This window comes from Pristiophorus japonicus, chromosome 14 (genome assembly GCF_044704955.1).
Source record: "Pristiophorus japonicus isolate sPriJap1 chromosome 14, sPriJap1.hap1, whole genome shotgun sequence".
NCBI classification, from domain to species: Eukaryota; Metazoa; Chordata; class Chondrichthyes; family Pristiophoridae; genus Pristiophorus; species Pristiophorus japonicus.
The window spans coordinates 81,508,223-81,534,083 of NC_091990.1; positions in this window are offsets into that span (position 1 = coordinate 81,508,223).

A 25,861-nucleotide genomic window follows, 5' to 3' on the forward strand; every position below is an offset into this window, starting at 1 on the left:
GGTGGAAGATGTGAGGCTGACAAGGAGAGCATTGGAATAGTAAAGTCTAGAAATAACAAAGGCATGAATGAGGGTTTCAGCAGCACCAATTAACACCAGTTTCTGTTTACTATTGTGCTTGGATCATGACCTGAGTATATTTCAAGAATAGATAAACAGACTTACAGCTTCAGTATGTGTTGCCCTGCATTATTAGAGGAAAGATTGGGATTGAAGGCTTCACAGTCTATCTCTATCAATTATCCCTTGCTGTGTGTGGAGGCCAAGAAACAGCTATGTTGAATCCAAGGAACAGCAAGACTCCTACCAACTTGTGTGGTTTCCAAAGATTCTGGATATAATATGCATTTTACTTTTCAGGCAAATTGTAACTATGCTGTGGGATACCCAAATTGAAAAGGCTTCACTTTGTTAATATACTGATGGTATATGTCCGTTGGTTTCTATGACTGCTCCTCCAGGAGTATCCATGTTTCATACATCCTGCAGCATCATCTTCCAACAGAGGGAAAGCTCATTGACTGGCTGCTGGAAGATATTGGCTCATGATGCCTCTGCACAATTTGCACATCAGGGCTGAGTTACAATACACTGACACCCATGCACAGACCAGAGTGTTGATCGATCATGTGGCTTAGGTATCTGGATTGCTCTGATGGCTGCTTCATGTATCTCCTGAGTAGCTCGTCAAAATACTCAGCAGCTCAGGCAGCATCTGTGGTGAGAGGAACAGAGTTAATGTTTTAGGTCAATGATGTTTCGTCAGGTCATCAATCTGAAACGTTAACTCCATGTTCCTCTCCACAGATGCTACCTGACCTGCTCAGTATTTCCAACACTTTCTTTCATCTCAGGTTTTTATTTCAGATTTCCAGCATCCGCAGTATTTTGCTTTTGCACAACATTGTCATTGATGCAGTTTACTGATGATCAGCAAACACCAGGGTGAGAGGAGAGTGATCTGGACCAACAACATCTATCTCAGAAGGAATAGAGACTTCAGTAGCAGGGACAGCCATGATCTCATTGAATGGCAGAACAGGCTCGAGGGAGTAAATGGCCTACTCCTGTTCCTATGTTCCTATGACAACTGTGAAAAGAATATGACATTGGGACATTTGGCTTGTACTGGCCGCGATTTTGCCTACCGAGGCGAGATTAGTGCGGCCAGGGTCGATAGTGGGCTCCAAACCTGCTCCTGTCTCCATCCTGGCTTCCCACATGATATTCCCCTGATTGGGCTTGGTAAGCCTGCCCAACGAGGTTCTCAAACAATTAAAAGAACATTAGAAATAAGGTCAGGAGTAGGCCATTAGGCCCCTCGAGTCTGCTTCGCCATTTAATAAGATCATGGCTGATCTGATCATACACTCAGCTCCACTTTCCTGCCCGCTCCCCATAACCCTTTATTCCCTTATCGCTCAAAAATTTCCACCTTAAATATATTCAATGACCCAGCCTCCACAGCTCTCTGGGACAGAGAATTCCATAGATTTACAAACCTCTGAGAGAAGAAATTCCTCCTCAATTCAATTTTAAATGGGCGGCCCCTTAATCTGAGACTATGTCCCCTAGTTTCAGTTTCTCCAGTGAGTGGAAATATCTTCTCTGTATCCACCTTGTCGAGCCCCCTCATTATATTATATGTTTTGATAAGATCATCACTCATTATTCTGAACTCCAATGAATTCAGGCCCAAACTACACAACCTATCTTCATAAGTCAACCCCTCATCTCCGGAATCAACCAAGTGAAACTTCTCTGAACAGCCTCCACTACAAGTATCACCTTCCTTAAATACGGAGACCAAAACTACACTGTAGTCCAGGTGTGGCCTCATCAATACCCTATACAGTTGTAGCAGGACTTCTCTGCTTTTGTACTCCATCCCCCTTGCAATAAAGGCCAACATTCCATTTGTCTTCCTGATTACTTGCTGTACATGAATACTAACTTTTTGTGTTTCATGTACAAATACCCCCAGGTCCCTCTGTACTGCAGCAGTTTGCAATTTTTCTCCATTTAAATTATAATTTGCCTTTCTATTTTTCATGTCAAAGTGGATAAACGTAACATTTTCCCACATTATACTCCATCTGCTAAATTTTTGTCCATTCACATAGCCTGTCTATATCTTTTTGCAGATTTTTTGTGTCCTCACAATTTGCTTTCCCACCCATCTTTGTATCATCAGCAAACTTGGCTCCATTACACTCGGTCCCTTCATCCAATCATTAATATAGATTGTAAATAGTTGAGGCCCCAGCAATGATCCCTGGGGCACCCCACTAGTTACTGTTTGCCAACTGGAAAATTACCCATTTATCCCGACTCTCTGTTTTCTGTTAGTTAGCCAATCCTCTATCCATGTTAATATATTACCCCCAACGCCATAAACTTTTATCTTGTGCAGTAATCTTTTATGTGGCATCTTATCGAATGCCTTCTGGAAATTCAAATACACCATATCCACTGGTTCCCCCTCATCCTGCTTGTTACATCCATAACGAATTAGTCAAACATGATTTCCCTTTCATAATACCATGCCAACTCTGCTTGATTGAATTATGCTTTTCCAAATGTCCTGCTACTGCTTCCTTAATAATGGACTCCAGCATTTTCCCAATGACAGATGTTAGGCTAACTGGTCTATAGTTTTCTGCTTTCTGTCTGCCTTCTTTTTTAAATAGGGGTGTTACATTTGCGGTATTCCAATCCGCTGGGACCTCCCCAGAATCCAGGGAATTTTGTTAGATTACAACCAATGCATCCACTATCTCTGCAGCCACTTCCTTTAAGATCCTAGGATGCAAGCCATCAGGTCCGGGGGACTTGTCTGCCTTTAGTCTTATTATTTTACCGAGTACTACTTCTTTAGTGATAGTGATTGTATTAAGTTCCCCCCTCCAAATAGCCCCTTGATTATCCACTATTGGGATGTTTTTAATGTCTTCTACCGTGAAGATTGATACAAAATATTTGTTCAAAGTCTCTGCCATTTCCCTGTTCCCCATTATTAATTCCCCAGTCTCATCCCCTAAGGGACCAACATTTACTTTAGCCACTCTTTTCCTTTTTATGTACCTGTAGAAACTCTTGCTATCTGTTTTTATATTTTGTGCCAGTTTACTTTCATAATCTATCTTTTCTATTATTTTTTTCATTCTTTGCTAGCTTTTAAAAGTTTCCCAATCCTGTGGCCTCCCACTAGTCTTGGCCATATGGTATACCTTTGTTTGCAATCTGATATCATCCTTTATTTCCTTAGTTGGCTACGGATGGTTATCCCTTCTCTTACAGCCTTTCCTTCACATTGGAATACATTTTTGTTGAGAGTTATGAAATATCTCCTTAAATGTCTTCCACTGCTCATCAACCGTCCCACACTTTAATCTATTTTCCAAATCTGCTTTGGCCAACTCTACCTTCATACTTTTGTTTAAGCTTAGGACACTGGTTTGAATCCAACTTTCTCACCCTCCAACTGAATTTGAAATGCAACCATGCTATGGTCACTCATTCTTAGAGGATCCTTTACTCAGAGATCGTTTATTAATCCTGTCTCGTTACACAGTACCAGATCTAAGAGAGCGTGCTCCCGAGTTGGTTCCGCAACATACTGTTCAAGGAAGCTATCCCGGATACACTCTATGAACACTTCCTCAAGGCTATCCTGGCCATTTTGTCCAATCAATATGAAGGTTAAAATCGCCCATGATTATTGCCGTTCCTTTTTTTACAAGCCTCCATTACTTCTTGATTTGTACTCTGCCCAACAGTGTAGCTACTGTTAAGGGGCCTATAGACGAAGCCCACCAGCGACTTTTACCCCTTATTATTCCTTATCTCCACCCAAACTGATTCAACATCTTGATCTTCTGAGCCAAAAGGAAGCGGGTCTAATGACATCATTTTATCACGTGTCATCAGCTGCTTTCCTTAAACGGATCATGGCCGAATTGATTTTGACAGTTTTGCTGTCAGTGTTCTGCAGCTTTGAGCAGAATAGTTCTCTCTAGGAGACCAACGCAGCCTGGTTGCACATTGCACAGGAGGACACAAACAGGGATGTCGTCAGGAGGACCTGGCTGCATTGGCGCAAGCCTTTCAATGTTCTGAGTAGATCACGAAATGTTACTGAAAAGGCACACTCAACTTCATCCTGCTGTGCCTCTCATCACATGCCCATCACTCTGCCTTTCCTACCCTACTCCTGCACATCCTTACTTACACCAACTTACCTTGCACCTCCATCCATTCCTCTCTATCTACATTATCACTTCCCCATCTCACTAGCCACCCCTCACACTCATCCTCATTCTAGTCCAATCATACCAACTAACAGCACACAAGGGTAGGCACTTGGGTGTTTTCGCCAATGTTCATGTAAAGTTTCTGTTAATGTGTTGTCAAACATTGAAAATTTTACTTTCAACACTTTGCCTTCTTGGACAGATTTGTGTGTGTTAAGTATAGAAGAACTCCACGAGGCTGAGTACTGTGAGCTAAAACTGACATGACCTTAGTCTCTTTATTACAACTCTAGAGTGCCTAAGCAGCATGGCAGACAACCTTTTATATTCTCTTGCACGAGGTGTGCAGGTGACCCTTGGGCCTCCAACATTTGCGCCCTCTGGTGGCAAGTTTTACGCAGTTACAATGTTTACATACATAACAGTGCACCTTTGGAAGTGGCTTAGTGAATTGCAGTGAATAGTGCGACATAAAGTGATGAGTGTGAAAGGAAAGGCTTGGGCATTGTAGGGATACTTTATGGTGTTGATGTGGAGTGGTGCCAAACTGGTGCCCCATGTGGCAGCTAGGGTGCACAGCATCAAGTGAAGTAAATCTGACCATGGTGAGGCCATCCCTGGCATCCCAGGCAGCACTGTGGTTCTGTGCTGATGCCCTCTGTCCTGTCCATCATCAGTTGATTGTGAGGAAGTTTGGTGTTGTTGTTGGTTCTGCTGGCATGCATAGTGACGCTGGTATTGGGACTGATCGTGGTGGGAATGAGGACGCAGGTGAGATTTGTTCAAGGGCACCAATGCTGATGCAACAGGTGAGGTTGAGATGACAGAAGCGACCTGTCAATGTGAGAGAGATTGTTCCAATGAGGTGACACTGGATAGAGAGTTTGCTCCAAACACTTGCAAGCTGCCTAACGTTCAATCTGTCTTCCAAGTGCAATTAGCAACAGCTTCTAACCTTGGAAAGTGAACATCTATGAAATGGGAGCTTTTAGAGACCATTTGTGTCTATCAGGTTAAGAAATCATCCCTTGCTAACACACTATTGACCTCTTTACCTGACGTGATCCCCGAGCAGCGGGGAATCCATTGTCGAATTCTTAAAATATAAAGGTGAGCTTAAAATAGCTTTTAAGTGCCTCTTTAAAAAGCTCTTAATAATCTAAATTGCCTCCCCCTCTGCTTGATGTCAGGTCCGTTCAGCGCTGATAGACCTGACACCTGGGAGACGAGCATGAAGGCCGGTTAACAACCCGCTGTCGATCATTTCAAATTTCACAGCTGACCCATCTCCCCTCCCGTCCTCTCAGCGCCAGTAAAATTCCGGCATAAGAATGCTGCCCAGAGACTGTGAATAAGGTTTTGTTTGGTCCTGGAAAATAAACAAATAAGGATTGTAAATCTGTGGGATGTCTCCAGGGCTCACCCTGCAGTTTCTGGGATCAGTGGGAAGGTACTATTGTATGAGGCAGGGTACATCTAACACCACCAGTGAATCTCGGACTCACACCTGTACCACACTGCCAGAAAATCAAGCACCTGCCGGCTGTCAAGAGTGGGTGCTTCTAACCCTTCCAGGAGACCCCGATTTGTGTACCCTTCAACTCTGTCTATAAAGAGGCTGTTACAGAAATTCTTGGGGGAAACAGATGTCCACGCTAGACCTCCCAAGAGGGTCCACTGATGCCTTTCTTGTGGCTGTTTTGCCTCATTTCACTCAGTGTATGAGCTTTCAGTCTTATACTAGGTCCCTTGAAGGCCAGAGAAGTGGGAACTCCCATTGTAGGAAGTCCTGGTTTCTCTGCATCACTGGTCTTGTCACGGCAGGCCCGATCCCAAGCTTTAAATTTGACTGCGTCTACTCACAGTAGATGAATCATGAGAAACGTGCTATGTAGTATCCACTGATGAGCCACTTAAACATAATTTAAATATTGGTAGTGTGTGCATGTGCAGAAGGATGTGCATGTGCAGAATGCATTGGTGGGATCACAATTACTGTAAGGTTGAGACTAGCAAGGGAGTTGGGAATAGAATCAAATTGAATCAGGACTGGCAATGGGAAATGGTATATTTGGCTATTGGGTCATGTGTATTGATGGCTTATATTAGTACTCCAAACCACTTTACCACAAAGCAATAGGACATTGGTATTAGGTATATTCTAAGGAGGTGGCACCAGACAGAGATAGCATATCTTCTCAGAGTGGGATAGAAATCTAGCAGGCAATGTCACCTTAAAATATTCTCATACAATATATAGCAGCTGAAAAATAGCATTGGCAAAGTAATGAGAATTAGCATTTAACCCTCATTAAGGGAAAATTGTCCACTATGTGTAAACATTGTAAAATTTGAGATTAATTCATAAAATTAAATGATATTTTAACTTCGGTTTATTTTCAGATGGTTTGAAAAGGGAAAAAGGCGTCATGAGCGAATCCGATGTGTTCAGTATTATTTCGAAAGCCAATGAAGAACTGTGTAAGAAAAGTTTTTGATTAAAGTTTAGGGATTTATAAAGTATTAGATCTTTAAGTGCTATTGTGATGACCCAATGGATTGAAAGATATTGTGGAATTATAAGGCAGTATTTATATTGCTCAAAGTTAGGCATGAAGTCAATGCAGTGAAAAATGATTCATTAAGATGATTACAAGGATGGGAGGCTTTCGTTAATGGGAGAAACGAGAGAAACTGTGGTGGTTTTCATTAGAGCAGACAAGGTAGAGAGCAGATCTGAAGAAGAATTAAAAATTATGAAAGGTTTTAATAAGGTAATTAGGGAAAGACCACTTCCACTAGTCGGTGAATCAGCAACGGGAGGGCACACATTTAAAATCATCGGCACAAAAATGAAGGGAGATTCGGAGATTTTTTTTCTAATGTAGAGAACTTTTAGGACCTGAAAAACCCTACCAATAACAGTGTTGGAAACAGAGTCTGTAATAGTTTTTAAAAAGGAAGTGAACAAATACTGAAAATACATTTTTTAGGGGTTATGAAGAGAAACCGAGGAATGACACTAAATGGACAGCTCTTTCAAAGAGCTGGCACAGGACAATAGATCAAATGGTGTCTTTATGTGTTGTAAGATTCTAGGATTATAAATTCTATTGTTCACAAGTTAAACAGATTGTTACAAATAAAAATGTACAAATGGAGTGACTGCATGGCAAGAACTACAAGGATTTTGGATTTTGCTTTCTTGTTTCAAGACAATTCATATCTTGTGTAACATTGAAAGATGTCGTTTTTTAGTACTTTGCTGTCTTTTTGCTTCTGCATATTTCACCTTTAAGGAAATTTGATCAAGTAGTTTTAGTCAGTGTATTATTTTCCATCTTTTGAGATGTCAAAGAATGTTGTGAGCAACCATATATTTCTAGTTAACAGTATGTGCAATTAGTAGTTAATTGTTAAGGTGAGGAATGCTAACACACATAATGGTGAATGAGGAAATGGCTTTTGGTTCATAAAGGTTCTGCCTGTGTGGAAATTGCAGTCTAGCTGTGAACATAAGAACAAATGCTGGATAAAGGCTCAAATAGCAACATATATTGCTGACAAGATAATTTTGTTTACTGTTCCAACCTGTTTAAGTTGAGTGTTCCCTGCTTGATGGTTTTATTTCTGACAAACGTCTTTTAAAAATGACTCTAGTGGCTTTCTATCGTAGCAGACTCTCATTAGCTTTGAGCATTTGTTTTTTCTTTGCTTTGTGATCTTCAAGTTTCAAAAGAAAGCCAAAAAAGCCATCCAATATGCAAGACTGTTGAGCCTCAAGTTTTTCTCTCATCAGTTTTCTTCCCTTGCTGATCCTACCCTTACCTGCTGTTCTCAATCATCAGCAAAGTGATGGAAGTTGTCGTCGACAATGCCATCATGCGGCACTTATTCACCAATAACCTGCTCTCCGATGCTCAGTTTGGGTTTCTCTAGGACTGCTCGGCTCTAGACCTCATTACAGCAGTGGTCCAAACATAGACAAAAGACCTGAATTACAGAGATGAGGTGAGAGTGAATGTCCTTGACATCAAGGCAGCATTTGATCGAGTGTGCATCAAGGAGCCCGAGTAACATTGAAGTCAATGGGAATCAGGGGAAAACTCTCCACTGGATGGAGTCATACCTAACACAAAGGAAGATAGTTGAGGTTGTTGGAGGCCAATCATCTCAGTTCCAGGACATTGCTGCAGGAGTTCCTCAGGGCAGTGGCAGGTTACATTTGTGTCACATAAGTGCCAGGCAATGACAATCTCCAACAAGCGAGAGTCTAACCACCTCCCCTTGATATTCAACAGCATTTCCATCGCCAAATCCCCCACCATCAACATCCTGGGGGTCACTATTGACCAAAAACATAACTGAATGAGCCACATAAACAGACCGGGGCAGAGGCTGGGTATTCTGCGGCAAGTATCTCAACTGTTGACTCCCAAAGCCTTTCCACCATCTACAAGGCACAAGTTAGGGATGTGATGGAATACTCTCCACTTGCCTGAATGAGTGCAACTCCAAAAACACTCAAGGAGCTCGACACCATCGAAAAAAGCAGCCTGCTGGATTTGCACCCCATCCAGCACCTTCATCATTCCCTCCCTCCACCACCAGCGCACTGTGGCTGCAGTGTGTACCATCTATAAGATGCACTGCAGAAACTTGCCACGGCTTCTTTGGCAGCATCTCCCATACCCGTGACCCCTACCACATAGAAGGACAAGGGCAGCAGGTGCACGGGAGCACCATCACCTGCAAGTTCCCCTCCAAGTTACACACCATCCTGACTTGGAAATATATCGCTGTTCCTTCATCGTCGCTGGATCAAATCCTAGAACTCCCTCCCTAACTGCACTGTGGGAGTACCTTCACCACAAGGACTGCAGCGGTTCAAGAAGGTGGCTCACCACCTTCTCAAGGGCGATTAGGGATGGGCAACAACGAATAAAAAACTGCACCACTGCCCTTCCACATTGCTCATTGCATGACTGCCTCCCCCCCAGCCGCCCCCAGTCACTCACCTACCAATAATATGTACCAACCACCTCCCATTCCCAGCTTCACCTCACCACCTTGGAGGAAATGGGGCTCGCCATTCTTGGCAGGAGCATGTCTGAGCCCTTGGTAAGCGGTGGGCTGAAAGGATGCAAGATGCTGGTATCCTCATACATTATCCTCCTCCTTGCATGCTCCTCTTGCTTTCCTGCCCTCCCCTTACTACAACTCCACCCTTGTGCCTTCGTCATTTAACACACCCAAGAAATACAGCCTGCCCAGCCAGTGGTTGGGGGGTGCGGGGGGTGAAGAGGAAGAGGAGGAGGAGGAGTAGCACTGTGTGACATTAGTAAGATAGGCAAAGGCACACATAAGACAGTGACTGAGGGAATGCATAAGGATGATAAGTTAATTTCATAATATATTGGGTGATAGATGTATAAAGTTGGTTTGGAAAGTTTTCTCTTTGGTTGCTTTTATTTCAGCATTGTTGCCAGAGGACACTGTGATGTCAGTAACAGAGGGCAGGTAATATGAGGGACAAATGTTAAAAGGACAATTGGGGTTTGTGGTCACTGCTACAGCAGGCAGATGATTCTATCCCGGATATCAGCAAGGCATGGACAACATTCAGGCTTGGTTTTATAAGTGGCAAGTAACATTCGGAACACACAAGTGTCGGACAATGATCATCTCCAACAAAAGAGAGTCTGACCACCTCTCATTGACATTCAATAGCATTAGCATCATCAAAACCTCCACCATCATCATCCTGGGGTCACATTGATCAGAAATTTAACAGGACCAGCTACATAAATACTGTGGCAACAAGAGCAAGTCAGAGGCTGGGTATTCTGCAGCACATAACTCACATCCTGACTCCCCATAGTCTTTCCACCATCTACAAGGCACAAGTCAGGAGTGTGATGGAAAATTTCCACTTTCCTGAAGGTTTGTCGCTCCAACTACACCAAGAAGCCCGACATCATCCAGGACATCCCTTGACATCAAGGCAACATTTGACCGACTGGTGCATCAACGAGCCCTAGTAAAACTGAAGTCAATGGGAATCAGGAGGAAAACGCTCCATTAGCTGGAGTCATACCTAGCACAATGGAAGATGGTTGTGGTTGTTAGAGGTGAATCATCCCGGCCGTAGGACATAAGAACATAAGAAATAGGAGCAGGAGCAGGCCATTTGGTCCCTCGAGCCTGCTCCGCCATTCAATAAGATCATGGCTGATCTGATCCTGGCCTCAACTCCACTTCCCCACCTGCTCCCCATAACCCTTGACTCCCTTATCATTCAAAAATCTGTCTACCTCCACCTTAAATATACTCAAAGACCCAGCCTCCACAGCTCTCAGGGGTAGAGCATTCCAAAGAGTCACGATCCTCTGAAGGAAGAAATTTCTCCTAATTTCTGTTTTAAATGGGCAACCCCTTATTCTGAAACTATGCCCCCAATTTTAGATTCCCCCATGAGGAGAAACATCCTCTCTGCTTCTATCCTGTCAAGCTCCCTCAGAATCTTATATGTTTCAATAAGATCACCTTTCATTCCTCTAAACTCCAAGGACTCTCGGCCCAACCTGATCAACCTTTCTTCATATGACAACCTCTTCATCTCAGGAATCAACCTTGTGAACCTTCTCTGAACTGCCATCAAAGCAAGTATACCCTTCCTTAAATAAGGAGACCAAAACTGTACACAGTCTTACCAATGCCCTGTACAGTTGGAGCAAGACTTCCCGACTTTTATACTCCATTCCCCTTGCAATAAAGACCAACATTCCATTTGCCTTGCTGATTACGTGTTATACCTGCATGCTAACTTTTTGCATTTGATGTACAAGAACCCCCAGATCCCTCTGTACTACATCATTTTGTAATCGCTTCCCATTTAAATAATTTGCTTTTTTATTTCTCCTACCAAAGTGGATAACCTCACATTTTCCCACATTATAGTCCATCTCACTGAGCATAACCCCTTATTCCCTTATCGTTTAAGGAACTGTCTATTTGTGTCTTAAATTTTTTCAATGTCCCAGCTTCCACAGCTCTGTGAGGCAGCGAATTCCATAAATCCACAACTCACTGTGAGAAGAAATTTCTCCTCATCTCAGTTTTAAGTGGGCGGCCCCTTATTCTAAGATTATGCCCTCTAGTTCTAGTCTCCCCCATCAGTGGAAACATTCTCTCCGCATCCACCCTGTCAAGCCCCCTCATGATCTTACACGTTTCGGTAAGAACACCTCTCATTCTTCTGAATTCCAATGAGTAAGAGGCCCAACCTACTCAACCTTTCCTCATAAGTCAACCCCCTCATCTCTGGAATCAACCTTGTGAACCTTCTTTGAACTGCCTCTAAAGCAAGTATACCCTTTCGTAAATATGGAAAACAAAACTGCACACAGTATTCCAGATGTGGCCTCACCAATAACTGTAGCAAGACTTCCCTGCTTTTATACTCCATCCCCTTTGCAATAAAGACCAAGATTCCATTGGGCTTCCTGATCACTTGCTGTACCTGCATACTAAACTTTTGTGTTTCATGCGGCAGCGAGAGGCGGCGGCAGTCCGAGAGGCGGGAGTTCCTGGCGTTAGTGAGGCCTATAAAGGCCCAGTGGCAGCGAGAGGCGGCGGCAGTGCGAGAGGCGGGAGTTCCTGGCGTTGGTGAGGCCTATAAAGGCCCAGTGGCAGCGAGAGGTGGCGGCAGTCCGAGAGGCGGGAGTTCCTGGCGTTGGTGAGGCCTATAAAGGCCCAGCAGCAGCGAGAGGCGGCGGCAGTCCGAGAGGCGGGAGTTCCTGGCGTTGGTGAGGCCTATAAAGGCCCAGCGGCAGCGAGAGGTGGCGGCAGTCCGAAGGCGGGAGTTCCTGGCATTGGTGAGGCCTATAAAGGACCAGCGGCAGCGAGAGGCGGCGGCAGTCCGAGAGGCGGGAGTTCCTGGCGTTGGTGAGGCCTATAAAGGCCCAGCGGCAGCGAGAGGCGGCGGCAGTCCGAGAGGCGGGAGTTCCTGGCGTTGGTGAGGTCTATAAAGCCCCAGCGGCAGCGAGAGGCGTACCTGTGCAGCTGCAGCGGGGAGAGAAGGCAAAAAAGAAGTAGAAAGAAATCAAAAGGTGACGTCACAGCCAAGAGGGTCAGTGATTTGGCTGGTGATTGGTGAGTAGTTTTTCTTTTTTCTCTTCTATAACAGTGAGTAAACTTTAACATTGTTAGTGCCAATTTAAGTGTATCTAAGGGTTAAGTCATGGCAGGAGAGCTCGGTTGGGTGTTATGCTCCTCCTGTACCATGTGGGAACTCAGGGACGACTCCAGTGTCCCTGACGACTATGTGTGCAGGAAGTGTATCCACCTCCAGCTCCTGACGGTCCACGTTGCGGAGTTGGAGCTGAGGGTGGATTCACTCTGGAGCATCCACGATGCTGAGAATGACGTGAGTAGCACGTGTAGCGAGTTGGTCGTACCGCAAGGAAAGGGTCCACAGCCAGATAGGGAATGGAAGACCAACAGGAAGAGCAGTGCAAGGAAGGTAGTGCAGGAGTCCCCTGTGGTCATCCCCCTGCAAAACAGATACACTGCTTTGGGTACTGTTGAGGGGGATGACTCATCAGGGGAGGGCAGCAGCAGCCAAGTTCATGGCACCGTGGCTGGCTCTGTTGCACAGGAGGGCAGGAAAAAGAGTGGGAGAGCGATAGTGATAGGGGATTCAATTGTAAGGGGAATAGATAGGCATTTCAGGGCCGCAACCGAGACTCCAGGATGGTATGTTGCCTCCCTGGTGCAAGGGTCAAGGATGTCTCGGAGCGGGTGCAGGACATTCTAAAAAGGGAGGGAGATCAGCCAGTTGTCGTGGTGCACATTGGTACCAACGACATAGGATGAGGTCCTACGAAACGAATTTAAGGAGCTAGGAGCTAAATTAAAAAGTAGGACCTCAAAAGTAGTAATCTCGGGATTGCTACCAGTGCCACGTGATAGTCAGAGTAGGAATCGCAGGATAGCGCAAATGAATACGTGGCTTGAGCAGTGGTGCAGCAGGGAGGGATTCAAATTCCTGGGGCATTGGAACCAGTTCTGGGGGTGGTGGGACCAGTACAAACCGGACGGTCTGCACCTGGGCAGGACCAGAACCAATGTTCTAGGGCGAGTGTTTGCTACAGCTGTTGGGGAGGAGTTAAACTAATATGGCAGGGGGATGGGAACCAATGCAGGGAGACAGAGGGAAACAAAAAGGAGGCAAAAGCAAAAGACAGAAAGGAGATGAGGAAAAGTGGAGGGCAGAGAAACCCAAGGCAAAGAACAAAAAGGGCCATTGTACAGCAAAATTCTAAAAGGACAAAGGGTGTTAAAAAAACAAGCCTGAAGGCTTTGTGTCTTAATGCAAGGGGTATCTGCAATAAGGTGAATGAATTAACTGTGCAAATAGATGTTAACAAATATGATGTGATTGGGATTACGGAGACGTGGCTCCAGGATGATCAGGGCTGGGAACTCAACATCCAGGGGTATTCAACAATCAGGAAAGATAGAATAAAAGGAAAAGGAGGTGGGGTAGCATTGCTGGTTAAGGAGGAAATTAAGGCAATAGTTCGGAAGGACATTAGCTTGGATGATGTGGAATCTATATGGGTAGAGCTGCAGAACACCAAAGGGCAAAAAACGTTAGTGGGAGTTGTGTACAGACCTCCAAACAGTAGTAGTGATGTTGGGGAGGGCATCAAATATGAAATTAGGGGTGCGTGCAATAAAGGTGCAGCAGTTATAATGGGTGACTTTAATATGCACATAGATTGGGCTAACCAAACTGGAAGCAATACGGTGGAGGAGGATTTCCTGGAATGCATAAGGGATGGTTTTTTAGACCAATATGTCGAGGAACCAACTAGGGGGGAGGCCATCTTAGACTGGGTGTTGTGTAATGAGAGAGGATTAATTAGCAATCTCGTTGTGCGAGGCCCCTTGGGGAAGAGTGACCATAATATGGTGGAATTCTGCATTAGGATGGAGAATGAAACAGTTAATTCAGAGACCATGGTCCAGAACTTCAAGAAGGGTAACTTTGAAGGTATGAGGCGTGAATTGGCTAGGATAAATTGGCGAATGATACTGAAGGGGTTGACTGTGGATGGGCAATGGCAGACATTTAGAGACCGCATGGATGAACTACAACAATTGTACATTCCTGTCTGGCGTAAAAATAAAAAAGGGAAGGTGGCTCAACCATGGCTATCAAGGGAAATCCGGAATAGTATTAAAGCCAAGGAAGTGGCATACAAACTGGCCAGAAATAGCAGCGAACCCGGGGACTGGGAGAAATTTAGAACTCAGCAGAGGAGGACAAAGGGTTTGATTAGGGCAGGGAAAATGGAGTACGAGAAGAAGCTTGCAGGGAACATTAAGACGGATTACAAAAGTTTCTATAGATATGTAAAGAGAAAAAGGTTAGTAAAGACAAACGTAGGTCCCCTGCAGTCAGAATCAGGGGAAGTCATAACGGGGAACAAAGAAATGGCAGACCAATTGAACAAGTACTTTGGTTCGGTATTCACGAAGGAGGACACAAACAACCTTCCGGATATAAAAGGGGTCGGAGGGTCTAGTAAGGAGGAGGAACTGAGGGAAATCCTTATTAGTCGGGAAATTGTGTTGGGGAAATTGATGGGATTGAAGGCCGATAAATCCCCAGGGCCTGATGGACTGCATCCCAGAGTACTTAAGGAGGTGGCCTTGGAAATAGTGGATGCATTGACAGTCATTTTCCAACATTCCATTGACTCTGGATCAGTTCCTATGGAGTGGAGGGTAGCCAATGTAACCCCACTTTTAAAAAAAGGAGGTAGAGAGAAAACAGGGAATTATAGACCGGTCAGCCTGACATCGGTAGTGGGTAAAATGATGGAATCAATTATTAAGGATGTCATAGCAGTGCATTTGGAAAGAGGTGATATGATAGGTCCAAGTCAGCATGGATTTGTGAAAGGGAAATCATGCTTGACAAATCTCCTGGAATTTTTTGAGGATGTTTCCAGTAGAGTGGACAAGGGAGAACCAGTTGATGTGGTATATTTGGACTTTCAGAAGGCTTTTGACAAGGTCCCACACAAGAGATTAATGTGCAAAGTTAAAGCACATGGGATTGGGGGTAGTGTGCTGACATGGATTGAGAACTGGTTGTCAGACAGGAAGCAAAGAGTAGGAGTAAATGGGTTCTTTTCAGAATGGCAGGCAGTGACTCATGGGGTACCACAAGGTTCTGTGTTGGGGCCCCAGCTGTTTACACTGTACATTAATGATTTAGACGAGGGGATTAAATGTAGTATCTTCAAATTTGCGGATGACACTAAGTTGGGTGGCAGTGTGAGCTGCGAGGAGGATGCTATGAGGCTGCAGAGCGACTTGGATAGGTTAGGTGAGTGGGCAAATGCATGGCAGATGAAGTATAATGTGGATAAATGTGAGGTTATCCACTTTGGTGGTAAAAACAGAGAGACAGACTATTATCTGAATGTTGACAGATTAGGAAAAGGGGAGGTGCAAAGAGACCTGGGTGTCATGGTACATCAGTCATTGAAGGTTGGCATGCAGGTACAGCAGGCGGTTAAGAAAGCAAATGGCATGTTGGCCTTCATAGCAAGGGGATTTGAGTACAGGGGCAGGGAGGTGTTGCTACAGTTGTACAGGGCCTTGGTGAGGCCACACCTGGAGTATTGTGTACAGTTTTGGTCTCCTAACGTGAGGAAGGACATTCTTGCTATTGAGGGAGTGCAGCAAAGGTTCACCAGACTGATTCCCGGGATGGTGGGACTGACCTATCAAGAAAGACTGGATCAACTGGGCTTGTATTCACTGGAGTTCAGAAGAATGAGAGGGGATCTCATAGAAACATTTAAAATTCTGACGGGGTTAGACAGGTTAAATGCAGGAAGAATGTTCCCAATGTTGGGGAAGTCCAGAACCAGGGGACACAGTCTAAGGATAAGGGGTAAGCCATTTAGGACCGAGATGAGGAGGAATTTCTTCACCCAGAGAGTGGTGAACCTGTGGAATTCTCTGCCACAGAAAGTTGTTGAGGCCAATTCACTAAATATATTCAAAAAGGAGTTAGATGAAGTCCTTACTACTAGGGGGATCAAGGGGTATGGTGAGAAAACAGGAATGGGGTACTGAAGTTGCATGTTCAGCCATGAACTCATTGAATGGTGGTGCAGGCTAGAAGGGCCGAATGGCCTACTCCTGCACCTATTTTCTATGTTTCTATGTTTCTATGCACAAGTACACCCAGGTCCTGCTGTACTGCAGCACTTTGCAATCTTTCTCCATTTAAATAATAACTTGCTCTTTGATTTTTTTTCAGCCAAATTGCATGACCTCACACTTTCCAACATTATACTCCATCTGCCAAATGTTTGCCCACTCATTTAGCCTGTCTGTGTCCTTTTGCAGATTTTGTGTGTCCTCCTCACACTTTGCTTTTCCTCCCATCTTTGTATCGTCAGCAAACTTGGCTATGTTAAATTTGGTCCCTTCCTCTAAGTCGTTGATATAGATTGTTAATAGTTGGGATCCCAGCACTGATCCCTGCGGCACCTTACTGGTTACTGATTGCCAACCCAAGACTGAACCATTTATCCCGACTCTCTGTTTTCTGTTCATTAGATAATCCTCTATCCATGCTAATATATTACCCCCAACCCCGTGAACTGTTATCTTGTGCAGTAACCTTTTATGTGGCAGCTTGTCAAATGCCTTCTGGAAGTCCAAATACACCACATCCATTGGTTTCCCTTTATCCACCTTGTTCATTGCATCCTCAAAGAATTCCATCAAATTTGTCAAACATGACTTCCCCTTCATAAATCCATGCTGACTCTGCCTGACTGAAATATGCTTTTCCAAATGCCCTGCTACTGCTTCTTCAATAATAGACTCTAACATTTTCCCAACCACAGATGTTAGGCTAACTGCTCCATAATTTCCTGCTTTTTGCCTGCCTCCTTTTTTAAATAGGGGCGTTACGTTTGCAGTTTTCCAATCTGCTGAGACCTCCCCAGAATCCAGGGAATTTTGGTAAATTACAACCAATGCATTCATAATTCTTGCCGCTCCTTCTCTTAAGACCCAAGGATGCAAGCCATGACATCCAGGGGATTTATCCGCCTTTAGTCCCATTATCTTACTGAGTACCACCTCCTGAGTGGTTGTCATTGTGTTAAGTTCCTCCTTCCCTATAGCCCCTTGACTATCCACTGTTGGGATATTTTTAGTGTCCTCTACCGTAAAGACTCCCTTTACCTGCCAGGTTTCTTGCGGCCCAGCCGACATCAGTTAAAAATTGAATGATTGTTAAAATGAAGGTGTACAAGCTAATTATAATATTTAAATGACCAACCCGCCTCCCACGAGGAAACTGGTCGTCCACCCCTTGTCCCATCTCTGTTAAAACTGGAAGTGGGCAGGTATGAGGCTGGTTGGGTTCCTGTTTCAGATTTTTTGAATATTTACCTCTGATCTGACTCCAATCCACCCATTTTTGGGAGTTAAGATTCAGTCCAGTGGACTGGGACTGTGGAGACCTTGAGCTTCAGTTTAGAGGTGTCTGTATTGCCAGATTTGTTAGTCTGGGAGGTTGGCTCAAAAAAGCTATGATGGTGACTTAACACGCTTCACACTACATCCTGTTGTCTGTTCTCATGCAGATAGCAGGTTATTGGACGGAGTGCCCAACACCTACTGCAAGGCAGAAAAACAAATAGATGGGGTAGTTTCCTTTCAGGGTGATCACACATCCATCCAACCCAGTCCACTTCATCAAAGGATTGAAGAAGTGCCAGTTCATGGGCAGGCACTGGCAGCCATGCCTTCTCAAACATGGCTCCAGCTCTAGCAGGGTTATCTGGTGACCTTGCACTCAAGTATTATGTCAGCTCCATCCCTTGAGGCCCGCAATGTATACTATCAGCCTTCTACCACACATGCTGTTTACACTTAGACATAAGAAAAGCACATCGTTGAAAAGCACTTCCTCATGCTAATATCAATTATGCTATTAAATTTTGAGCAGTTTTGGAAAGATTTTCCAGCCTCTGCACTGATGTTGCAAGCACACACTAGGTGAAAAGTATGATGCCTAGCCTATGTACCAAAAATATGAAGTTGTTTATTTGCCACAATTAAATTATTTATGCCTTTCTGAACTTTTCATTGTTTTTAGGTGGGAATTCATTTTCTGACTAATTTCTGCTTCTATGTATGTGTTTGGACAAAATGTTTTAACAAGCAACTCTGTCTGGAACAAGCCCCACAGCTTAGGACCCTTTGGGAACTTCTCTTGCCTCAGGGAGTTAGAGGACAGAAGGACTTCCAGATGAATAATCAAATAATACAGGAGGGAAGAAAGGCAGTAGAGAATAGGCCCCCTAACAGTGGTTATAGTGTCAGGCAGAGTATAATTCAGGAAATTAGAGATGCATGTAACAAGGTTAATATAGTAATCATGGGGACTCTAACTTTCATATAGATTGGGCAAACCAAATTTGCAGAAATAGTGCAGAGTACGAGTTCATGTAATGCATTGAGAATAGTTTTCTAGATCAATATGTCAAGGATCCTGTGAGGAAACTGGCTATTTTAGATCTAGCACTGTGCAATGAGACAGGGTTAATTAATACCCTTGTAGTAAAGGAGCCACTGGAGAGCAATGATCATAATACAATAGAATTTTATGTTGAGTGATTTAGTTAATTCTGAAACTAGAGTCCTAAACCGGAACAAAGAAAACTACGTAGGTATGAGCGGCGAGTTAGCGAAGGTAGGTTGGGAAACTCAATTAAAAGATATGACAATAGAAAAGCATGGAACATTTAAAGAAATAATTCATAATTTACAACGAATATGCATTCCGTAAAGGAATGAAAACACTACAGAAAAAATGATCCGGCTGTGGCTAACAAGAGAAACTAAAGATAGTATTAGATTAAAGGAAGAATCTTATAATGTTGCCAATAAGAATAGTAAGCCTGAGGATTGGGAGGATTTTAGAATTCAGCAAAGGCGGACTAACAAATTGATAAAGGGAAAATATAATATGAGAGTAATCTACCAAGAGACATAAAGACAGCCTGTAAAAGCTTCTATAGGTATGTAAAAAGGAAAAGATTATAGGCTCAATTTTCTGCAAGCACATTTTCTGGCATATTGCCAGAGTTATGCCCGTTTTTGTCAGCCAGAAATGTGCCAGAAATATTTTGCCAAAGTTTCCCCGATGTATAATTTGAATTTGGCGCCGCGCAGCGTTTCCAGTCGCATCGGGGGGTGGAGCCTACTGTCGGCGCCAAAAAACAAAGCCGCACCTTCTGCACATGTGCGGGAAAAAAAAGTTACGTTTTTTGACGTTGTTCCAATGGACGCACATGCTCAGTACAGCTTGGATTTGGCAATCAGCCATTTTTAAAGGACCAGTTGTGTGTGTGAGAAGGAGTGCTGTGTGAGAGCATTGGAAAAATCGCAGTTGGAGTAATACAAGATGCAACGTGGTGCAAGAACCAAGAATTTCTTACAGACAGGAAGAAGTGGAGGCATTAGATACTGTGATTGAGAACAGATGGCAGGAACTGGACACCAGGAGAGGTCACATAAAAGTTCCACCCAATGAAATGAAGAAACGCAGGAACCAAGTTGCAGACGATTACTGTGCAATGGTGACCACCATGAGATTTGGAGGCCAGTGTAAAAAGAAGTGGCAGGACCTTGGTCAAGTAGTTAGTGCAAGTAATATTTTCATTTATTCAATGGAATTGCAATTGTAAGCTGTATATGTCCCACCCAGCAGAAAGACACCCTCTCTAAAAAGTAGCATTTTCATCTTTGCAGAGGAAGTTGGCAAATGTAATGCTCCTATTTAAAAAAGGAGGCAGACAAAAAGCAGGAAACTATAGACCAGTTAGCCTAACATCTGTGGTTGGGAAATGTTGAAGTCCATTATTAAAGAAGCAGTAGAAGGACATTTGGAAAAGCAAAATTCGGTCAGGCAGAGTCAGCATGGATTTATGAAGGGGAAGACATGTTTGACAAATTTGATGGAATTCTTTGAGGATGTAACAAACAGTGTGGATAAAGGGGAACCAATGGATGTGGTGTATTTAGACTTCCAGAAGGCATTTGACAAGATGCCACATAAAAGGTTATTGCACAAGATAAAAGGTCACGGGGTTGGGGGTGATATATTAGCATGGATAGAGGATTGGCTAACTAACAGAAAACAGAGAGTTGGGATAAATGGTTCATTTTCTGGTTGGCAATCAGTAAGTAGTGGGGTGTCGCGGGGATCAGTGCTGGGACCCCAAATATTTACAATCTATATTAACAACTTGGAAGAAGGGACTGAGTGTAACGTAGCCAAGTTTGTTGACGATAGATACAAAGATGGGAGGAAAAGCAATATCCGAGGAGGACACACAAATTCTGCAAAAGGATATAGACAGGCTAAGTGAGTGGGCAAAAATTTAGCAGATGGAGTATAATGTTGTAAAGTGTGAGGTCATGCACTTTGGCAGAAAAAAAATCAAAGAGCAAGTTATTATTTAAATGGAGAAAGAATGCAAAGTGCTGCAGTACAGCGGGACCTGGATGTACTTGTGCATGAAATACAAAAGGATAGTGTGCTGGTACAGCAAGTGATCAGGAAGGCCAATGGAATTTTGGCCTTTATTGCAAAGGGGATGTAGTATAAAAGCAGGGAAGTCTTGCTACAGCTATACAGGGTATTGGTGAGCCCACACCTGGAATACCGCATGCAGTTTTGGTTTCCATATTTACAAAAGGATAGACTTCCTTTGGAGGCAGTTCAGAGAAGGTTCACTAGGTTGATTCCGGAGATGAGGGGGTTGACTTATGAGGAAAGGTTGAGTAGGTTGGGCCTCTACTCATTGGAATTCAGAAAAATAAGAGGTGATCTTATCGAAACATATAAGATTATGAGGGGGCTTGACAAGGTGGATGCAGAGAGGATGTTTGCACTGATGGGGGAGACGAGAACTAGAGGGCATGATCTTAGAATAAGGGGCCGCCCATTTAAAACTGAGATGAAGAGAAATTTCTTCTCTCAGAGGGTTGTAACTCTGGAATTCGCTGCCTCAGTGCTGAGGAAGCTGGGACATTGAATAAATTTAAGACAGAAATAGACAGTTTCTTAAACGATAAAGGAATAAGGGGTTATGGTGAGCGGGCGGGGAAGTGGAGCTGAGTCCATGATCAGATTAGCCATGATCTTATTGAACGGCGGAGCAGGCTTGAGGAGCCGTATGACCCACTCATGCTCCTATTTCTTATGTTCTTATGTTCTTATAATAAAATGGAAAGAACTATAACAGGAGGAGATACGGCAAATCTGCACCCACTGACACCCTTGGGTTGCTGCTTTGATGGGTCCTGCCTGGAAAAAATAAATCAGTACTGCACAAGCTGGGCCCACACTTGACAGAGATAGTAAGTCCTTCAAATCATCCTGCTGCCTGGCCTGCGATGTGTGAGCCTAGTCATGCCACCCACCCTGCCTCCTCCTCTGTTGCTAACCATTTTACTGTTCTGTTATCATTTGCAGAACTTGAGGCCAAACCTGACGATCAAGAAGAGTATTCAGACGAGGAGATGCCTGAAGAGGTGAACATCTTCCAATCCAACCCTCCAGACCAAGGACATGGGGATGAGGGGGAGGGTATAGTGCTGGATGAAGGTCCCACTGTTGTACTGACCTTGGAGGAGGTGCCGCTCATGGAGATGACAGCTCCTTCCGTGATTAGTGGTTTGAGTGTTGGTGGGACATTCTATGGTTTCATACCTTCCCAGGTTGTGGGTCCCAGTGGTGGGGCGCAGCGAGGCACACCCAGCACCCCACCTTCCGAGGTTGCGGGTCCCAGTGGTGTGGTGCAGCAAGGCACACACAGGGCCCCACCTTCCGAGGTTGCTGGTCCCAGTGGCGTGGTGCAACGAGGCGTACCCAGTGCCCCACCTTCCGAGGTTGCCGGTCCCAGTGGTGTGGTGCAACGAGGCACACCCAGGGCCCCATCTTCCGAGGTTGTGGGTCCCAGTGGTGCGCTGCAGCGAGGCACACCCAGGGCCTAACTGTCCCAGGCTATGGGCCCCAGTGTTGGGGTGCGAGTCACACCCATGGGGAGGAGGGGACGGAGAGCTCGATCCCGCTCTCCTGAGGTGCAGGATCTTACAGATGTGGTTCAGATGATGTCATTGAGTGCAGAGAGCATTGACCTTATCCGAACACTCCTGGACGCCATCAGTCGGGTGAGTGATGAGGTAGCAGGACTGTCGGGAGAAGTAACAGCAATGGCACGAGAAATGGGAATGATATCCGGGAAAATCAGTGAGGGAATAGTGGCCATGAGGGAGGGAATGTCAGAGGTAGTGCAAACCACGTCACTGGCCATGAGGGAGGGAATGTTGCAGGTAGTTCAGACAGTTTTGCTCAACATGAGGGAGGGAATGTTGCAGGTCATTGAGACACTGTCAGGGTGCATGTTGGAATTAGCTGCTGCAATAAGGGATCGCGTCCAGACCACGTGCCCATTGACAGAATCAACTGTCACTCCCACTCCAATCCCCACACCAGCCTCTGAAGAGCCGCAAGGCGGGCCCTCCAACTTGCTGCCTGACGCTGATGTCCCTCTCCTCCCTCCCCGCCCCCAAGAGGTGCACCGTACCCGAGATGTTAGAAAGAATAAGCTTGGTACCAAGCCCAGAAACACTGCACCACCGCCTGCATGCAGGGGTGATGGTGTGTCCAACACCAAGTGCAGCGGGCTGTCTTAGAATAAGGGGAGGGGGAGAGAGGTGGGTGCAGCTTTTCTTTGCTGCTGCACTTATTATTATTGTTGCTGTTGTAACTGTTCTCAAATTAAAAGTTTTTGTAAGTTATGTACATTTACAAGTTTATCAGTGATCTTAAAAATTTTTAAGAGTTCTTAAATATTAAAGTAAAGTTTGCTACAAGAATAATTTTATTAAAGTTAATTTAAGTACATTGTAAACTTTTGAATAAAATATATTTTAATTTCAAACTGAATCATGTTCCATTAGCACAACACAACATTGCAGAACAGCTCCAAACAGTAAACATGTCCATGTGGAATAGTTGTCGCTGAGCACTCAGGCATCAGTAAAACGTTCACGGATGAGCTGCTGGCGCAAGTCTCGAGCAGTCGTTAAAGGGGCTCGATGGCCTGTCCTCCTCCGCCATCGTGTTCTGGCCTCAGGCACTTGCATGGCTTCCTCATCCTCGTCGTCCTCCTCCTCCTCCTCCTCCTCGTCACCTGCATATGTCACATCATTATCATCAGCCACTCTCACTGGGTCTTCCACTACCAGGTGCTGCTGCCTCATGATGGCTAAGTTATGCAGCATTGCAACAGTGAACTGACCGACAATCTCAGGGGAGTACAGCAAGTAACCTCCGGAATAGTCCAGGCATCGGAAACGCTATTTCAATATACCAACGATGCTGCGCGTCGCAATGTGCGAAATGTTGCATTGACGGTCAGCTTCCATCCAGGTTATGCATAGGGACATCCTGAGCCAGGTGGTGAGGCCATATCCTTTGTCTCCCAGTAGCCAGCTCTGCCCTTCTGGCTGCTGCTGCTGAAACATGGCAGATATAACAGGATGAACGCATCATGGGTGCTGCTAACGTATCTTGCATCGACTGACATGATATGCATGTCGTCACACACGAGCTGCACATTAATGGAGTGGAAGCCTTTTCTGTTCCTGTACATCTCGAATTCAGAGGTGCTCGCAACGCAATGTGGGTACAATCAATGCAGCTTTTGGAAAGCCAGTAATCCTGGATAAGCCAATAATCCTGTCATAGATTGTTTGGGCGGTCATGGGGAACATTAAGAAGTAATTCCTACGTGCGTACACTACAGCCGTGACCTGGCGAATGGAGACATGTGTTGCATGTTGAGAGATGGCGCACACATCCCCTGTTGCAGCTTGAAATGATCCGGAGGCATAGAATGAAAGTGCAGCTGTAACCTTCATTTCAACTGACAAAGCAGTCCTCCTGATGCATCTAGGTTGTAGGACTGCTTTCACCAACTCACAGATCTCAGTTACAACTTCTTTGCCTTCTGAGGGTAGCTAATGTAACACCACTTTTTAAGAAGGGAGGGAGAGAGAAGACGAGTAATTATAGACCGGTTAGCCTGACATCAGTAGTGGGGAAAATGTTGGAATCAATTATTAAAGATGAAATAGTAGCACATTTGGAAAGCAGTGATGGGATCGGTCCAAGTCAGCATTGATTTATGAAAGGGAAATCATGCTTGACAAATCTTCTAGAATTTTTTGAGGATGTAACTAATAAAGTGGACAAGGGAGAACCAGTGGATGTGGTGTATTTGGACTTTCAAAAGGCCTTTGACAAGGTTCCACACAAGAGATTGGTGTGCAAAATTAAAGCACATGGTATTGGGGGCAATGTACTGATGTCGATAGAGAACTGGTTGGCAGACAGGAAACAGAGAGTCTGGATAAACGGGTCCTTTTCAGAATGGCAGGCGGTGACTAGTGGGGTGCCGCAGGACTCAGTGTTGGGACACCAGCTCTTTACAATATACATTGATGATTTGGATGAGGGAATTGAGTGTAATATCTCCAAGTTTGCAGATGACACTAAGCTGGGTGACAGTGTGAGCTGGGAGGAGGACGCTGAAAGGCTGCAGGGTGACTTGGACAGATTAGGTGAGTAGGCAAACGAGTGGTAGATGCAGTATAATGTGGAAAAATGTGAGGTTATCCACTTTGGTGGCAAAAACACGAAGGCAGAATATTATCTGAATGGCAGCAGATTAGGAAAAGGGGAGCTGCAACGAGACCTGGGTGTCATGGTACATCAGTCATTGAAAGTTGGCATGCAGGTACAACAGGCGGTGAAGAAGGCAAATGGTATGTTGGCCTTCATAGCTAGGGGATTTGAGTATAGGAGCAGGGTGGTCTTACTACAGGTCCTTGGTGAGGCCTCACCTGGAATATTGTGTTCAGTTTTGGTCTCCTAATCTGAGGATGTTCTTGCTGTTGAGGGAGTGCAGCGAAGGTTCACCAGACTGATTCCCGGGATGGCAGGACTGACATATGAGGAGAGATTGGATCGACTGGGCCTGTATTCATTGGAGTTTAGAAGGAAGAGAGGGGATCTCATAGAAACATGTAAAATTCTGACGGGACTGGACAGGTTAGATGCAGGACGAATGTTCCCGATGTTGGGGAAATCCAGAACCAGGGGACATAGTCTAAGGATAAGGGGTAAGCCATTTAGGACTGAGATGAAGAGAAACTTCTTCACTCAGAGTTATTAACATGTGGAATTCTCTACCGCAGAGAGTTGTTGATGCCAGTTCATTGGATATATTCAAGAGGGAGTTAGATATGGTCCTAATGGCGAAAGGGATCAAGGGGTATGGAGAGAAAGCAGGAAAGGGGTACTGAGGTGAATGATCAGCCATGATCTTATTGAATGGTGGTGCAGGCTCGAAGTGTCGAATGGCCTACTCCGGCACCTATTTTTTATGTTTCTATGTTTCTATGACGGTCTGCATCACTCA